Source organism: Gossypium arboreum, chromosome 6, assembly GCF_025698485.1.
Source record: "Gossypium arboreum isolate Shixiya-1 chromosome 6, ASM2569848v2, whole genome shotgun sequence".
In the NCBI taxonomy this organism is placed as follows: Eukaryota; Viridiplantae; Streptophyta; class Magnoliopsida; order Malvales; family Malvaceae; genus Gossypium; species Gossypium arboreum.
This window is the reverse complement of record NC_069075.1, coordinates 2,061,511-2,081,518: the sequence shown is the minus strand read 5'-3', so window position 1 is coordinate 2,081,518 and position 20,008 is coordinate 2,061,511. Positions and strand designations below refer to the sequence as shown.

At 37.1% G+C, this 20,008-nt stretch overlaps 1 long non-coding RNA gene across 1 annotated transcript; it reads right to left on the bottom strand.

Moving 5' to 3' along the window:
* Positions 1–12,644: 12,644 nt before the first annotated feature.
* Positions 12,645–15,021, bottom strand: LOC128293912 (uncharacterized). Its single transcript, XR_008284049.1, has 2 exons — positions 14,875–15,021; positions 12,645–12,905 (listed from the first exon to the last, which is right to left on the bottom strand). It is a non-coding gene; the product is annotated as an uncharacterized LOC128293912 (long non-coding RNA).
* Positions 15,022–20,008: the final 4,987 nt, after the last annotated feature.

Genomic DNA, 20,008 nt, shown 5'->3' with positions numbered 1-20,008 from the left:
GAATTAGTATCCACCAATTTAAAGTTGTTTTTAATAATATAATCCCAGAAAAATCAAATAAGAAAATAAGGTTAAAATGGCCTTATTACAACCCAAAAATTAAATAGTAATTAAAAATAACTTAAGAAAACCAGTCTTTTTTTTTCAAACCCAAAAGTGTTCACCATGGCCACTCTGAATCCCCTCCAGCTCCAAGTCACCCACATCAAGGCTCACCTGCAAGGTTAAAGAAGGGGTGAGTTTGGGGAAACTCAGTGTGTAAGGAAAACCCATTCAAAGCCCAAGTCACTCAAGCCCATTGGGCCTAAGCCCATTCAGTAATGCAGTGGTATCGGGCGAGCCCTTTTCAGATTACAATAAACTGGGCCTTAGCTCCTTATTCAGATAACAGTATGGACCATAGGCCCATTTCAAAATACATGCAACATCAATAAACATATGCAAGCCCATTTGGGAGACTACTCAACCCACCAACCACTACACTCCACCTGCACCACCATACACTCCATGTGGGAATAGCTCAACCCACCCAAATTTAACACTCCACAGCTTGACCTTTTTGCTCGGTTAATAGTAAATTGAGGCAAAGCCTCTAGTACATCGACAAGCCACTTTCAGTACTTCCTCCGTCAATATCCCAATCCCATGCATCAGATAATAACAACATGGCATGCAGTAAATAACAACAGTCAAACATGTATTTAGGTCAATTTAACCCTAGGGGTATTTGGTAATTTATCTCATAGGGTAAAACTGTAAATTTTCCACTTTTAAAGGTATTTCAGTAATTTATCTATTTTAGGGTTTTTCATGCATATTCCTACCTTTCACGTACTAACAGAATCACTACCAAGGGTTCTTATCGAATTGGGCCCGTTGGCCCATCATTCCAATTTTGGCCCATTAAGCCCAAAAAAATCGAGGGCACAGAAATCATGCACTTTGCAGTCCAAACATTGCAGCTTACCAAAAACATTAATCAATTTACCTCACGAGCATTCGCACACTCGCAAATCTACAAAATACTGGTTTTCGACATTTCTGCTTTTCGACTTTTGCCCATCTAGACTAAGAAAGAGGGTGTTAGTTACACACATTTGCTTATGACGATATGTTGACGAGATCCACACACTAATCGCCTACAATTGGATTACTAACACGTTAATCTAACTATTCAAATACAAACTATGTATTAACCCCTTACAATATTCGGCCAACCACACCTACAGGTCATAGTAAGTGTAGAAGCCCAATTTTGGCCCAAATAAATTAAACCCTAAAAGCCCACTAAATACCTTAACATACGTAAAAAGAAATAAACCCTAGCCGCTCAGACCGCCCCCACCACCGACGCCGCAAGTGGACTCGCTCCACCACCGGTACCGCAAACAATAAACGAGACAAGATAGAAAGCGAGCAAGTTGTAAGGAAATGCCTATAAAAGGCCACCCCGAAACTATTGTACGGATGGTTTTTTTTGGAAAAGAAAATAAAAACAACATTATTATCAAACAAATACAAAGCAAAGAACAAATATCAGCAATATATCAAGAGCAGAAAACGAAACTCAAGCAGGAGATCATAATCAGAAATCAAAAGGTTTTCTAAAATCCTCTAAGTTTCGAATCGGTTTTCTTTTTTTCTTTTCTTTTTCTTTACTCTTTTTTTCTTTGATTACATGTATGTGTACATATATATTAAAAACAGCAAAAAAAAATAAAAATTACCTTTTGAACTCCGCCACCGTGCACGGTGGTTTGCGATGATGCAAGACGACGATCCGGCTGACCGACCGGTGACCGGTCCCCGGCCGAATCGTCCCTCTCTCCTTTCTCTCCTCTTTTTTTTCTTCTCACCAGCGCAAATGAATTTTTTTTAAGGAACTCAGCCTTTTATAGTCCCCCAAAACGACGTCGTTTTGGGGGCTGCCTATTGACCCCAAAACGACGTCGTTTTGAGCATAACCCAATCCGGCCAACCCGACCCGTCTTAGGATCCGCGTGTTTTTGTATAAGGGTCTAATTGCGCACGCGGTCCTTCCGCTTTTTACACATTTTGCAATCAAGTTTTTATTTATTTTAAATTAACCCAGAAGTTTGTCGCGTTTTGTGATTTGGTCCTCCCTTCAGTGATACGTTTTAAGGGTTCGGGGAAATTGCCCTTTGGGCCCTCTGAAGTTGCGCGCATATTCAAATGGGTCCCCTTTTTTATATTTCCTTTCGAATTGGCCCCAAAACTTTATTTTTGTTTCGGATTTGGTCCCCTTTTTAGATTTAACTTGATTTTTATATTTTTACTTGTAACATTATTTATTATTATTAATATTACTATTATATTTATTAACATATTATCATTATTTTTATTATTCATATTAATATATATATTAATGTATGTTTTGTTACATATGTATGTATATACATTTTTATATAGCACTATATTAATTACTTTACTTTAATATTTCTATTATATCCTATTACTTTTTGCATTTTAAAATATTATTATTACTATTATCATTATATATTAGTGTATCTTTTATGCAAATATACATACATATACATATTTATATATATAGTATTTTTATATATTATTACTTTAGTTTAACATTTTATTATACTTGCCCCTTTTTGCATTTCTATATTTTTATAGTAGTACGTATTTTCATTATATATGTATATATATACATATGTTATATAGCATTATTAATAGCTTAATATTATTGTTTTTATGTATTGGTATGTCACATATGTTTTCTTTAAATATATATATATATATATACATTATATTCCCTATTACGCATATATCTTAATATTATTTTATTTACATTTTATATGTATATATATATATATATTTATATATCCTGTCTATACTTTTAACATATTATACATATTTTTTTTCGTTATCATCGCCATAATTGTCATTTCATTTTGCCATTATTTATTTATTTATCTATTTGCTTGCGTATTCGACCATTTCACTTCCCTCATGCATTAGTCTATATTTACGTATTACTAACCTTGCTCTTATGTCATCTTTTTATAATTGCTTGTTATTGTCATTCATTATTACCCGTTATTATTAATATCGTGCTCTGTTTTTATATATTACTATGAATTACATTATGTTTTCACTCAATACTTTAAAATAATTCTTTCATAAAAGTGATATTCCGTATTCGGTAATTTGAGATAATCGTTGTAGCACCCCAAACCCGGCCTAGAAGTTATGGCCGGATCCGGCATGCCACATCAAAAACTTAAAAAAAAGTTTCCACTCTAAGTCCAGAAAATCGTACTTGATGTTCAAAAGATTAATTCATTAAGGGTTAAAGTGAATGGAAGTCGTGCACCGTAGGAAACCGGAAAAGAGGTGGTGAGTCCATCGATCGCTTCAGAACACCCCAAACCCGACCTGAAGTTATGGCTTGATCCGCATGCCACATCAAAATGTTAAAAAAAATCCATTCTAAGTCCGTAAAATCGTACTTAATGTTCAAAAGATTAATTCATTAAGGGTTAAAGTGAATGGAAGTCATGCACCGTAGGAAACCGAAAAGAGGTGGTGAGTCCATCTGATTGCTATACCAAGCTCCTTCGGATCCAATCCTAGACATGCATACCGCCATTGCCACACCTTAACGTCATGGATATTTCTAGGAAACCGATTTGATTAAGTCATTTTAGGAAAAGTGATTAATTTTGGAAAATACTTTCATTGCGGAAGCTTTGCTTGTTGTCGTGTCGTTTTGAAATCAACTGTTGTTTTTGAAAACGCTCCCTAAAGCTATCCGGTTTCAACAGTTAAAATAAGTAATACCTATCTTAGTAATACATATTAAAACCATCAAAATAAATAAGCGGCCTTATTACATTTAAAAGCCCAAAACCTCAAACGTAATTAAAAGGATGTCCAGTTCACCGTAAGAAAATCAAACTTTCGAACGGGTGGCCACTCCAATTCCCTCACACCCAAGCCCACTATGGTTGGGGATTTCTGTGGATGAAAATAAAAGGGTGAGTTTGGGGAAACTCAGTGTGTAAGGAAAACCCATTCAAAGTCCAAGTCACCAAGCCCATTGGGCCTAAGCCCATTCGTGTAATCATGGTCTCGGGCGAGCCCTTTTCAGATTATAATAAACGGGCCTTAGCCCTTATTCAGATAATAAGATGGCCCATAGGCCCATTTCAAAATACATGCAACATCAATAACATATGCAAGCCCATTTGGGTAATAAAGTGATCTTGGGCCAAAGCCCTTTTCATTATAATAAACCGGGCTTTAGCCCATTATTCAGATAATAAGATGGCCCATAGGCCCATTTCAAAATACATGCAACATCAAGAAACATATGCAAGCCCATTTGGGAGACTACTCAACCCACCAACCACTACACTCCACCCGTACCAGCCATACACTCCATGTGGGGAATAGCTCAACCCACCCATTTAACACTCCACAGATTCAAAGAAGGTGCTCGATTATCAAAGAATTGAGGCAAAGCCTCCAAAGATGTGGACAAGCCACTTTCAAGACTTCCTCCGTCAATATCCCAATCCCATGCATCATATAATAACAACATGGCATGCAATAAATAACAAATCAAACATGAATTTAGATCAATTTAACCCTAGGGGTATTTGGTAATTTTGCACCTAGGGGTATAACAGTAATTTTCCATACATAGGGTATTATAGTAATTTAGCTGCTTTTAGGGTTTTTCATGCATATTCCTACTTTTCACGTACTAATGTAATCACTACCGAGGGTTCTTACGAATTGGGCCTGCTGGCCCATCATTCCAATTTTGGCTCATTAAGCCCAAAAATATCGAGGGCACGTAAATTATGCACTTTGCGGTCCAAATTTTGCAGCTTACCAAAAATATTAATCGATTTACCTCACGAGCATTCGTGACACTCGCAAATCTACAAAATACCGATTTTGGCATTTCGCTTTTCGACTTTTGCCGATCCAGACTAAGAAAGAGGGTGTTAGTTACACACTGTTTATGACGATATGTCGACGAGATCCACACACGAACCGCCTACAATTGGATTACTAACACGTTAATCTAACTATTCAAATACAAACTACGATTAACCCCTTACAATATTCGGCCAACCACACCTACAGATCATAGTAAGCTTATAAGAAATCAATAAGCAACTCATTAACAAATTTTTGTCAATGTTTACCACATAATCATAATTTCACTGCAAGCTGTCTTCCTGAGCAACAGTCACTAAATTATTTATAACTAGAGCTACGAAACTCCAAATCAAGTTCCGTTAATTTTCCTTGAAAATAGACTCATATATCTTCTATCCATAAAATGTTCAGAATTTTTGGTTAAGCCAATCAATACCAGATTTTTCTCAAAGTTTCCCATGTTTCACTGTTTGACTAATCTGACCACACTTCATTACGAATCAAATTTCTCATTGTACAGAATTCAAAATATGTTCTCGTTTATTCCATTTGAAACTAGACTCATTAAGCTTTAATTACATAATTTATTAAGCTTCTAATTCATCTCCCACAATTTATGGTGATTTTTCAAAGTCACGTTACTGCTGCTGTCCCAAGCAGATTTATTACCAAATCACTCTTTCATACACCTATCTTGCATGCATGTTATTTAAACATGTATATCACCGATCAATCATCACATATCTATGATTTTTACTTAAGCATAATCTCCATTTCATCATTTTAAAGCACAACATGTTAGCTGATTTTTCCCTTTAGCATCTAAGGCACATGCATGCTCATTTGTTTGGCTCAACTTCACCTATCTTCCATTTTTCATCAAAAGAACATGAAACAACAACCATTTCCTTCATTTTAATTCATGACTAAATGCTCACAACACAACTAAAAATCAAAATATGCTTCAAGAGTTAAGATAGAATCAAGAAGAACTCATGAACATCAAGATAGAAGCAAACTACCATGAACTTACCTTCAATTTTCTTCCCCAAGTGACCGAACATTTAAGAGCTTTCTCCTCTCCTTTCTCTTCTCTAACTTTAGGCTAGGATGAACAAAGATGGACAAAACTTTGTTCTTTTCACCCCTTTTTCTTTTAATAAAACTTCATATTTCATCCATTTAATTCTTTAAAACAAAAGACATGAATTTCTTATCATGAAACATTTACCTAAACCATTATCATGAAACATTTACCTAACCCATTATCATGGAATATTTACCTAATCCATTATCATGGAACATTTACCTAACCCATTATCAATTTGTATCAATTTGTACCATAAATTATGGATATCAAGTACTCATATTGTCTACAACAACATGATGGCTAGCCACTTCATGTAAAATGGGAGGTTTGTCATGCAAATACTCCTATTTTGCACTCCTATTTATTTGGCCACCTCAATTTAGCCTATAGCATTTTCAAACATTTTCACATAAGTCCTATTTCATAATTTCACTCCCTTTTTCTTATGGAACAAAAATTAACTAAAATTACCGGGTTCTATCTTAAGCTTGGGCCTTCTAAAGGCCCACAAACATAATTAAACCTATGCCAACATTCACAGAATTCCCAAAAATTGGGGCGTTACAGCTTAAGTACCAAGCTCCCTTCGGATCCAATCCTAAACATGCATACCGCCATTTCCACACCTTAACGTCATGGATATTTCTAGGAAACCGATTTGATTAAGTCATTTTTAGGAAAAGTGATTAATTTTGGAAAATACTTTCATTGCGGAAGCTTTGCTTGTTGTCGTGTTATTTTGAAATCAATTGTTGTTTTTTGAAAACGCGCCTAAAGCTATCCAATTTCAACAGTTAAAATAAGTAATACCTATCTTAGTAATACATATTAAAACCATCAAAAATAATTAAGCGGCCTTATTACATTTAAAACCCAAAACTTCAAACGTAAATAAAAGGATGTCCAGTTCACCATAAGAAAATCAAACTTTCGAGCGGTGGCCACTCAAATCCTCTCGTACTCCAAGCCCACTATGGTTGGGGATTTCTGCATGGATGAAAAATAAAAGGGTGAGTTTGGGAAACTCAAAGTGTAAGGAAAACCCATTCAAAGCCCAAGTCAGCTCAAGCCTATTGGGCCTAAGCCCATTCAGTATAAAGTGGTACTAGGCCGAGCCCTTTTCAAATTACAATAAACGGGCCTTAGCCCAGATTCAGATAACAAGATGGCCCATAGGCCCATTTCAAAATACATGCAACATCAAGAACATATGCAAGCCCATTTGGGGAAACTACTCAACCCACCAACCACTACACTCCACCCGCATTCAGCCATACACTCCATGTGGGGAATAGCTCAACCCACCCAAATTTAACACTCCACGCTTGCTGACCTTCCCGCTCGATTAACGATAGAATTGAGGCAAAGCCTCCAGTACGTGGACAAGCCACTTTCAGTACTTCTTCCGTCAATATCCCAATCCCATGCATCAGATAATAACAACATGGCATGCAGTAAATAACAACAGTCAAACATGCATTTAGGTCAATTTAACCCTAGGAGTATTTCGGTAATTTATCTACTAGGGGTAAAACTGTAAATTTTCTATTTTTAAAGGTATTTCAGTAATTTATCTATTTTAGGGTTTTTCATGCATATTCCTACTTTTCACGTACTAACATAATCACGTACCGAGGGTTCTTACCGAATTGGGCCCGTTGGCCCATCATTCCAATTTTGGCCCATTAAGCCCAAAAATATCGAGGGCACAGAAATCATGCACTTTGCAGTCCAAACATTGCAGCTTACCAAAAACATTAATCGATTTACCTCACGAGCATTACACTCGCAAATCTACAAAATACCGGTTTTCAAGATTTTGCTTTTCGGCTTTTGCCGATCTAGACTAAGAAAGAGGGTGTTAGTTACACACTGCTTATGCATTTATATGTCGATTTGAGATCCACACACGAACTGCCTACAATTGGATTACTAACACGTTAATCTAACTATTCAAATACGAACTATGTATTAACCCCTTACAATATTCGACCAACCACACCTACAGATCATAGTAAGCTTATAAGAAATCAATAAGCAACTCATTAACAAATTTTTGTCAATGTTTACCACATAATCATAATTTCACTGCAAGCTATCTTAGTGAGCAACAGTCACTAAATCATTTATAACTGGAGCTACGAAACTCCAAATCAAGTGCCGTTAATTTTCCCTGAAAATAGACTCATATATCTTCTATTCATAAAATTTTCAGAATTTTTGGTTTAGCCAATCAATACCAGATTTTTCTCAAAGTTTCCCATGTTTCACTGTTTGACTAATCTGACCACTCTTCATTACGAATCAAATTTCTCATTGTACAGAATTCAAAATATGTTCTTGTTTATTTCATTAGAAACTAGACTCAATAAGCTTTAATTACATAATTTATTCAGCTTCTAATTCATCTCCCACAATTTATGGTGATTTTCCAAAGTCACATTACTGCTGCTGTCCTAAGCAGATTTATTACCAAATCACTCTTTCATACACCTATCTTGCATGCATGTTATTTAAACATGTATATCACCAATCAATCATCACATATCTATGATTTTTTACTTAAGTATAATCTCCATTTCATCATTTTAAATCACAACTCACTCTTTCACACATACCTTGCATGCATGTTATTTGAACATGTATATCACCAATCAATCATCACATATCTATGATTTTACTTAAGTATAATCTCCATTTCATCATTTTAAAGCACAACATGTTAGCTGATTTTTCCCTTTAACATCTAAGGCACATGCATGCTCATTTGTTTGGCTCAACTTCACCTATCTTTCATTTTTCATCAAAAGAACATGAAACAACAACCATTTCCTTCATTTTAATTCATGACTAAATGCTCACAACACAACTAAAATCAAAATATACTTCAAAAGTTAAGGTAGAATCAAGAAGAACTCATGAACCTCAAAATAGAAGCAAGGTACCAAGAACTTACCTTCAATTTTCCTCCTCCTAATGACCGAATACTCAAGAGCTTTCTCCTCTCCTTTCTCTTCTCTAACTTTCAGCTATGATGAACAAAGATGGACAAAACTTTGTTCTTTTCACCCCTTTTTCTTTTAATAACTTCATATTTCATCCATTTAATTCTTCAATACAAAAGACATGGAATTCTTATCATGAAACATTTACCTAATCCATTATCATGGAACATTTACCTAACCTATTATCATGGAACATTTACCTAACCTATTATCATGAAATATTTACCTAACCTATTATCAATTTGTATCAATTTGTACCATAAATTATGGATATCAAGTGTACATTTTGTCTACAACAACATGATGGCTAGCCACTTCATGTAAAATGGGAGGTTTGTCATGCAAATCCTCCTATTTGGCACTCCTATTTATTTGGCCACTTCAATTTAGCCTATAGCATTTTCAAACATTTTCACATAGGTCCTATTTCATAATTTCACCCCCTTTTTCTTATGGAACAAAAATTAACTAAAATTGTCGGGTTCTATTTTAAGCTTAGGCTTTCTAGAGGCCCACTAACATAATTAAACCTATGCCAACATTCACAGGATTCCCGAAAATTGGGGCGTTACAACTCTACCCTCCTTAAAGAAATTTCGTCCTCGAAATTTACCTAATCCAAACAGATGAGGGTATTGTTGTTGCAACGTCTCTTCTGGCTCCCAAACTCAGAAGTTTCCCCTTCCTTAACTTGTTGAAAACGAGTGACCAAAGACTCATCGTTCAACTATTTTTCCTTAATCTGATCCACCTAGGTTGGCCTCACTTGCAACTCAGCCAACAGACTTCCATCATCATACAGACTCAGACGAGCAAACATTGCTCTCGGATCGATCGACATGACTCTATGACTTAGAGCATCGGCTACCACATTAGCCTTACTTAGGTGATACTCGATCGAACAGTCATAATCCTTAAGTAACTCAATCCATCTCCTTTGCCTAAGGTTCAGCTCCTTCTGAGTCAACAAATACTTAAGACTCTTATGGTCGGTGTATATAATACACCTTTCTCCGCATAAGTAATGTCTCCAAATCTTAAGTGCAAATATCATCGCCGCCAACTCTAAATCATGAGTCAAATAGTTTCCCTCATGAGGCTTAAGCTATCATGATGCATATGCAACCACCTTACCCTCTTGCATTAACACGCAGCCCAAACCCACGTGTGATGCATCACGCACACAGAAAATCATTCCCAGACTCATTGAATTAACACAAGTGCTTCAATGTAACTTTCTTCAACTTCTCAAAAGCTTCCTGCATTTCTTAGTCCATACAAACGGTACTCCTTTCCTTATGTGTTTTGTCGAGGTGCCGCCATCACGAAAAAAACCTTCCACAAACCTTCAGAGTATCCCGCCGGTCCTAGAAAACTCCGTATTTCGACATTGACCTAGGGGCTTCCACTCCAAAATCACTTTAATTTTCCGAGGGTCCACCTTAATCCCCAGCAGAGACCACATGTCCTAAGAAGTTTACCTCCCTCAACCAAAGTTCAGACTTGCTGAACTTCACAAAAGTTCCTTCTCCTTAACACTTACAAAGACTATACGTAGATGCTCATCATGTTTCGCTTCAGTTTGAGAATATACCAGATATCGTCAATAAAGATCACTACTGAACCGATCCAAAATTGTTGGAACACACGATTCATCGATCCATAAATACCGCAGAGCGCTCGTTAGTCCAAATGGCATAACCAGAAACTCGTAATGACCATGCCGAGTCCTGAATGTCATCTTTTGGATGTCTGCCTCCTTGACCCTTAACTAATGATATCCAGATCGAAGGTCGATCTTGGAAAATACAGAAGCTCCTCTAAGCTGGTCGAATAGATCGTTAATCCTTGGCAGTGGATACTTATTCTTAATCATCAGTTTGTTCAACTGGCGATAATCAATGCACATCCGCATTGTACCATCCTTCTTCTTCACGAATAGCACCGGTGCTCCCCATGAAGACAGGCTTGGCCTAATAAAGCCCCTATCCAACAACTCTTGAATTTGAGCATTTAACTCTACTAACTCCTTCGGTGCCATCCTATACGGTATGATAGACACAGGTGCCATTCCAGGCAACAAGTCTATTCCAAACTCAACTTCTCGATTCGGAGGCAATCTTGGAAGCTCCTCCGGAAAAATATCTTGGAACTCCTTTACGATCCTAACCTTATCCACTGTCAGTCCCTCCTCTTCCGACTGACTTACAAATACCAAATAGACCTCACAACCTTTTCGAATCCACTTTTAGGCCCTTAATGCCGACACCACATTGGACAAATAATCCCTTCGCTCACCTATCACCATAACCTCCTCATCCTTTGTGGTCCTTAACACCATTCGTTTAGCAGTACAATCCAGGGTCGCCTTATGCTTAACAAGCTAGTCCATTCCCAAAATGAGATCAAACTCTCCTAACGGTAACTCCATCGATCTCTAGGAAAATCCTACCTTGAGTTTTTAAGGGTACATCCTATATACGCTTTGTCTACCCTAACCGAAAGTGACCCAAGGATTTAGTACAGATACCTCACTCACAATCTCCTCAGAGCAGTCCAAGTCGTCCATAATCTGTTCTGTGGCCTCCAACCAATATTCCGCCACATTCGGGGCTATACGAGACACGCCCCTAAAGATCTCTGCTCTGTTGGCTCGAAGTCATTCAGAAATCGATCCTCGAATTTCATTGCCGAACTTGTCCGCAACCCTTTCCGAAACAAGCATTACTGACGATAGGCATCATCCCTGCACCACGGTCATGAGACTCTACCTCTGTTGTAGGTGGTACCGTGCATCCACCGCGCAAGATATGTCTCAAGACGAAGATCTCGCCGAGCACTTCCTCGGCTCCGTCCACTACCTCTTGTACTCATATCGTATTATCTTGATTCTGAATTTTATGCATCAATTAATATTCCGGTGTTTATTATGTATGTTTTATGAATCGACAAAGAGTTCGAGTTTGTTTTCGCAGAATCAAGTCTAGCTACAATTTGATCTCTTATCGATTTTCCTATGGTTTCAGATCATCCTATCTAGAGTATCCTAGCAGGATTTTAGTACAGCATGATAAGTCGAAAAATATTCAAGAGTTCGAGTAATACTTACAGTGCTTGGGTAGGAGATTCTAATGCCACCTTCTAAAGATCTAAATTTTGAAAATCGAGTTTTTGCATTCTTTATAAAATTTTCGCTTTGAAAATCTTTGTTTTGTAAACCCATTCCACAAGCAGAGTTGTTGCAACCTAGGCTCGATACCACTAAATGTAGCACCCCAAACCCGGCTTAGAAGTTATGGCTGGGATCCGCATGCCACATCAAAACTTAAAAAAGTTTCCACTCTAAGTCCGTAAAATCGCACTTGATGTTCAAAAGATTAATTCATTAAGGGTTAAAGTGAATGGAAGTCTGTGCACCGTGTAGGAAACAGGAAAAGAGGTGGTGAGTCCATCTGATTGCTAATACCAAGCTCCTTCGGATCCAATCCTAGACATGTATACCGCCATTTCCACACCTTAATGTCATGGATATTTCTAGGAAACCGATTTGATTAAGTCATTTTTAGGAAAAGTGATTAATTTTGGAAAATACTTTCATTGCGGAAGCTTTGCTTGTTGTCGTGTTATTTTGAAATCAATTGTTGTTTTTTTGAAAACGCGCCCTAAAGCTATCCAATTTCAACAGTTAAAATAAGTAATACCTATCTTAGTAATACATATTAAAACCATCAAAAATAATTAAGCGGCCTTATTACATTTAAAAACCCAAAACTTCAAACGTAAATAAAAGGATGTCCAGTTCACCAGAAGAAATTCAAACTTCCAGAACGGGTGGCCACTCCGAATTCCCTCACAGCTCCAAGCCCACTATGGTTGGGGATTTCCTGCATGGATGAAAAAATAAAAGGGGTGAGTTTGGGGAAACTCAGTGTGTAAGGAAAACCCATTCAAAGCCCAAGTCAGCTCAAGCCTATTGGGCCTAAGCCCATTCAGGTAACAGTGGTACTAGGCCAGAGCCCTTTTCAAATTACAATAAACTGGGCCTTAGCCCCGTATTCAGATAACAGTATGGCCCATAGGCCCATTTCAAAATACATGCAACATCAGTAAACATATGCAAGCCCATTTGGGGAAACTACTCAACCCACCAACCACTACACTCCACCCGTACCAGCCATACACTCCATGTGGGAGTAGCTCAACCCACCCAAATTTAACACTCCATAGTTGCGACCTTGCTTTGCTCAGTTATCAAGAATTGAGGCAAAGCCTCCAAAGACGTGGACAAGCCACTTTCAAGTACTTCTTCCGTCAATATCCCAATCCCATGCATCGATAATAACAACATGGCATGCGAGAAATAACAAATCAAACATGCATTTAGGTCAATTTAACCCTAGGAGTATTTGGTAATTTATCTACTAGGGGTAAAACGTAAATTTTCTATTTTTAAAGGTATTTCAGAATTTATCTATTTTAGGGTTTTTCATGCATATTCCTACTTTTCACGTACTAACATAATCACGCATCGAGGGTTCTTACGAATTGGGCCCGTTGGCCCATCATTCCAATTTTGGCCCATTAAGCCCAAAAATATCGAGGCACGTAAATCATGCACTTTGCGGTCCAAACATTGCAGCTTACCAAAAACATTAATCGATTTACCTCACGAGCATTCGCACACTCGCAAATCTACAAAATACGGTTTTCAAAGATTTCGCTTTTACGCTTTTGCCGATCTAGACTAAGAAAGAGGTGTTAGTTACACACTGCTTTGCGACGATATATGCATTTGAGATCCACACACGAACTGCCTACAATTGGATTACTAACACGTTAATCTAACTATTCAAATACAAACTACGTATTAACCCCTTACAATATTCGGCCAACCACACCTACAGATCATAGTAAGCTTATAAGAAATCAATAAACAACTCATTAACAAATTTTTGTCAATGTTTACCACATAATCATAATTTCACTGCAAGCTGTCTTAGTGAGCAACAGTCACTAAATCATTTATAACTGGAGCTACGAAACTCCAAATCAAGTGCCGTTAATTTTCCCTGAAAATAGACTCATATATCTTCTATTCATAAAATTTTCAGAATTTTTGGTTTAGCCAATCAATACCAGATTTTTCTCAAAGTTTTCCATGTTTCACTGTTTGACTAATCTGACCACTCTTCATTACGAATCATATTTCTCATTGTACAGAATTCAAAATATGTTCTTGTTTATTTCATTAGAAACTAGACTCAATAAGCTTTAATTACATAATTTATTAAGCTTCTAATTCATCTCCCACAATTTATGGTGATTTTCCAAAGTCACATTACTGCTGCTGTCCCAAGCAGATTTATTACCAAATCACTCTTTCATACACCTATCTTGCATGCATGTTATTTAAACATGTATATCACCAATCAATCATCACATATCTATGATTTTTTACTTAAGTATAATCTCCATTTCATCATTTTAAAGCACAACTCACTCTTTCACACATACCTTGCAAGCATGTTATTTGAACATGTATATCACCAATCAATCATCACATATCTATGATTTTACTTAAGTATAATCTCCATTCCATCATTTTAAAGCACAACATGTTAGCTGATTTTTCCCTTTAACATCTAAGGCACATGCATGCTCATTTGTTTGGCTCAACTTCACCTATCTTTCATTTTTCATCAAAAGAACATGAAACAACAACCATTTCCTTCATTTTAATTCATGACTAAATGCTCACAACACAACTAAAAATCAAAATGTACTTCAAGAGTTAAGGTAGAATCAAGAAGAACTCATGAACCTCAAAATAGAAGCAAGGTACCAAGAACTTACCTTCAATTTTCCTCCTCCTAATGACCGAATACTCAAGAGCTTTCTCCTCTCCTTTCTCTTCTCTAACTTTCAGCTATGATGAACAAAGATGGACAAAACTTTGTTCTTTTCACCCCTTTTTCTTTTAATAACTTCATATTTCATCCATTTAATTCTTTAATACAAAAGACATGAAATTCTTATCATGAAACATTTACCTAACCCATTATCATGGAACATTTACCTAACCTATTATCATGGAACATTTACCTAACCTATTATCATGGAACATTTACCTAACCTATTATCATGAAATATTTACCTAACCTATTATCAATTTGTATCAATTTGTACCATAAATTATGGATATCAAGTGTACATTTTGTCTACAACAACATGATGGCTAGCCACTTCATGTAAAATGGGAGGTTTGTCATGCAAATCCTCCTATTTTGCACTCCTATTTATTTGGCCACTTCAATTTAGCCTATAGCATTTTCAAACATTTTCACATAGGTCCTATTTCATAATTTCACCCCCTTTTTCTTATGGAACAAAAATTAACTAAAATTGTCGGGTTCTATTTTAAGCTTAGGCTTTCTAGAGGCCCACTAACATAATTAAACCTATGCCAACATTCACAGGATTCCCGAAAATTGGGGCGTTACAATCGTGCCCTAACTTACTGGGTTTCGATTTTTCTCATTTAACTTAAATAACGGAATACTCTTTTAAATTGCTATACGAATTTTGGAAATGCTCACTCTCGGAAATACGAAGTGTTGTGCCCTAACTTACCGGGTATGATATTTCGTCACCTAGAAATATGAATTTGTTTTAAAACAAAGGCAATATTCGGTGTTTGAGAACTCGAAAAACGTGCCCTAACTTACTGGGTTTCGATTTTCCTCGTCCACCCTAACTAACCGAATATCCTTTTAAAAGAGGTTAAAATACATCGATTTTAAATAAAAGGCGAGCTCACTCTCAAAAGTTTGAGATGTCGTATCCCAACTCACTGGATATGACGTATCGTTGCCTCGAGACGAGAATGTCTTTAACATTTTAATGTTTTACAACGAAGGATTGTATTTCAAAGTCTTTCAAGTTTTTTATTTTTCAACACTAAGACACTAATTAATCAACTAGGTACCAATTTTTGGGCGTATCGAGGGTGCTAATCCTTCCTCATGCGTAATCGACTCCCGAACTCATTTTCTAATTTTTTAGTAAATCTTAACTCTTATTAAAATGATTAATTTGAGGTGACCTGATCACACCTCATCAAAAAGGATTGGTGGCGACTCCCGTTTTTTTTCGTTTTCATTTTCAAATCCAAGTCGATTCCCATTTTCCACGAAAAAAATGGTCACGACAGTAAGCTTATAAGAAATCAATAAGCAACTCATTAACAAATTTTTGTCAATGTTTACCACATAATCATAATTTCTCTGCAAGCTATCTTCCTGATCAACAGTCACTAAATCATTTATAACTGGAGCTACGAAACTCAAAATCAAGTGCCGTTAATTTTCCCTGAAAATAGACTCATATATCTTCTATCCATAAAATTTTCATAATTTTTGGTTTGGCCAATCAATACCATATTTTTCTCAAAGTTTCCCATGTTTCACTGTTTGACTAATCTGACCACTCTTCATTACGAATCAAATTTCTCATTGTACAGAATTCAAAATATGTTCTAATTTATTTCATTTGAAACTAGACTCATTAAGCTTTAATTACATAATTTATTCAGCTTCTAATTCATCTCCCACAATTTTTGGTGATTTTCCAAAGTCACATTACTGCTGCTGTCCCAAGCAGATTTATTACCAAATCACTCTTTCACACCTAACTTGCATGCTTGTTATTTAAACATGTATATCACCAATCAATCATCACATATCTATGATTTTACTTAAGTATAATCTCCATTTCATCATTTTAAAGCACAACATGTTAGCCGATTTTTCCCCTTAGCATCTAAGGCACATGCATGCTCATTTGTTTGGCTCAACTTCACCTATCTTCCATTTTTCATCAAAAGAACATGAAACAACAACCAAAAACCAATATATGCTTCATGAGTTAGGGTAGAATCAAGAAGAACTCATGAACATCAAGATAGAAGCAAAGTACCAAGAACTTACCTTCAATTTTTCCCCTTCCTAGTGACCGAATATTCAAGGGTTTCCTCCCCTATTTGCTCTCTCTCAAATTCGGCTATGAAGAACAAAGAATGAACAAAAACCTTCCTTTACTTCCTTTTTTTATTCTTATCACTCAACATTTTATGACACATAAATGATATACTAATATTTGTGCCATACTCATGCCATAATTCCAATAAAAATATGCCCATAATGCTTACCATGCCCATCATCCATTAACTATTAAAATGCTAATGGCCATCATCCATTAACTATTAAAATGCTAAAATGCATACATTATCAACTATCCAATAAAAGTATGCCCATCATCCTTTGGACATTTCGTGCCATCGTATTTTTCGAAATCAGGCACCTTGAACTTCGGAGGCAGAACTAGATCGGGCACCAAACTGAGCTCTTTGGCACTTAATGCAGAGAAGGCTTCAGTACCCTCTATTACTTTGAGTCTTTCCTCTAAGCTCCTATACTTCTCTTGAGCCTCACGATCGTCCATTCTCAACTTGGCTATTTTCACTGGATCGTCCAAATCTGGAACAATTGGATTGACAGGATTAGCCCCAGAATTTGATATGAATATTCCTTGCCCTAAATGAGTATGTGGCACCGACCGTTGCTCTAGGTTTGTAGGTTCTCCTTGGGTGTACCCTCTTTGTGCTGCGCGGGCGTGTGGTGGAGTGAATCCGGGGGGATAGAGTGGGTCTTGATTGTGATTAACTCTTGACCGAGATTCCTCGATGTCAGGGCTCTCAATAGGTCCCTTTCCTTTAACTAAAGCTGACATCATCTCCATCATCTTGGCCATTTGATCCTTCTGTTCGAGCAATTCTTCTCGTGATCTCACCATTAAGTCTCTCGTCTCTTGCTGTGACCTAGCCAACTGCTATTGCAATTTCTTTTGGATTCTTTCTATTCTTTCAATCCTTTCATTGAATTCAGCCTCCATTATTCTAGTTTGTCGACGCGTTCTATACGAGTGGCGTGGTTCCAGATTTAAAGTATTGCAACTGCGAATTGTATGTTTTAACCTCAGCAAATGGGTACGGGATATGCCATGAATGAATGAATAAATGCATGAATGCTTGAATGCCAAATGAATGTTAGTCATGAATGACATGTAAGGAATTGGTGTTGATTTCAAGATAGCCCCTATTTAGGCATTTCATTCATCAAAAGAGTTCATTACAAAACATTTTTCCATTTTTGATTCAGCTATTACACAAACTTTTTAGCTATATCGCCATATTTCTTTACCCGCTCTAAGAATTTCGATATGCTCGATCGTTGGCTTGGTGGGAATTGGCAACTGAGATTTTCAGCTTCTTCCGATAATTGTACCACGTGCATGGCTACCCCACGAATTTCATTGATCAAATAGCTAAGTTGCCTTTCTTTTTCCCGGAGGCCCTCTTCGTAAGCACGAACGTCTCTATCATACCGACTATCTTTTTCTTCCAAAGCCTTCAAGAGAGTATCTAACTGTTGTTGACGATCTTGCAGCATATCTTCTAACTCTCGTATCCTTTCTTTTAGTTCTTGACATTTAGATCGACTAGTCATCACCTCGGCAGACACAACTTCATATTCGGTGTTCTTCTTCCTCAATTCTATCATAGCCCGCGCAGCATTTTCTTCATCTTTCTTTGCTTTTCCTTTCCAAAATTCCATCCCTCCTTTAATGTTGCTTATCTCCTCTTTCCATTCTGCCGACGACTTGCCCAGCCTACTATTTTTTATTGTGCCTCTTAACTTTTTATTTTCCAGATGGAGGTCTCTTAAGTCATTTCTCACGACTTCAACTTCTTTTTGCACTTTCTTGGTTCTGGATCTTTCAATCTGAATGTCGATCTTCAATTGGTAGTTTTCTTCTTGAAGGGCACTAAGGTCCCGAGACATCTTGGCCTTTTCTCGTTCAAATTCTTGTCTTGCCATTCCTAGCTCAGACGACATTTCTTTCGAGAAAGGATTCTAGACAGTGTAGTTCGTTGACGAGATTTGCTGACTGTTCACTCGTTGCTTTCTCCATATGTCGTAATCTTGGGTGAGGGTATCAGCGTATAGAGCCAATTCCATGAGATGAACTTTCTTCCAAGACTTTACAGTGTCTCGAACCCTCTTCATATACCCTTCACCTGCGAAAGCGAATTCGGATTGTGCCAATCCTCCAGTGGCGGGTATGAATTGTCGCGAAGAAAATTGCCTTTGGACTAATAGTGGGGCATACCCGACTCCTCCCCATAATCCGAGTAGTGGTACCCAATCTTGATCTCTGACCTTGTATAGCAGAAACGAATGGCGTATCGACGGTGCTCTCCACGTTATATCCTCAGCTCGAAGGTTCTGAAAAACTGAGACCCAATGCTGTTCAGTGACCTCCTTTGGCCATTCTTTCTTGAGATAAGCTTCCAACGGGGCAAATGTTTTTGAAAACATATGGAACGGGGTACGCTCTACTTTCCAAAAGTGACTCAAAATCCAGACATTTAGTAACTGGGCGCATCCGATAAAGCGTCATTTCCCTATTTTCCTACAACTATTCAGGGATCTGAAGGTCTCAGCTAGGATAGTCAGGACAGGTTTGATTCCTTGTTTTAACCTTTCAAAGAAATCAACTACTGCAACTTCAAGATGTCTGAGAACTTTCGGGAAAATGATCAAACCGTAAATGGCCAAAGCAAATAGATTTATCCTTTTCAACATGTCGGGATGGTTCAGAACCAAATCTCGTACGGGAAAACCATGGAATACAAATGGTTTCATTCTTCTTCTTTATCTATTTTTCGGCCCATGCGTCAGTCATGTCTGTCAATCTCACCAACTTTTTCTTGAAGGTCATCGGCTTAAGTTCTTTCACATATATATTATAGGGTTGTACATTATCGTCTGACGAACAAGCAGTACTCTTCTATAGTCGGGGTCATGTCTTCCTGGTTGAAAGTAAAACATTGGCAAGCCAGATCCCAAAATCTGACCATGGCTTGGAT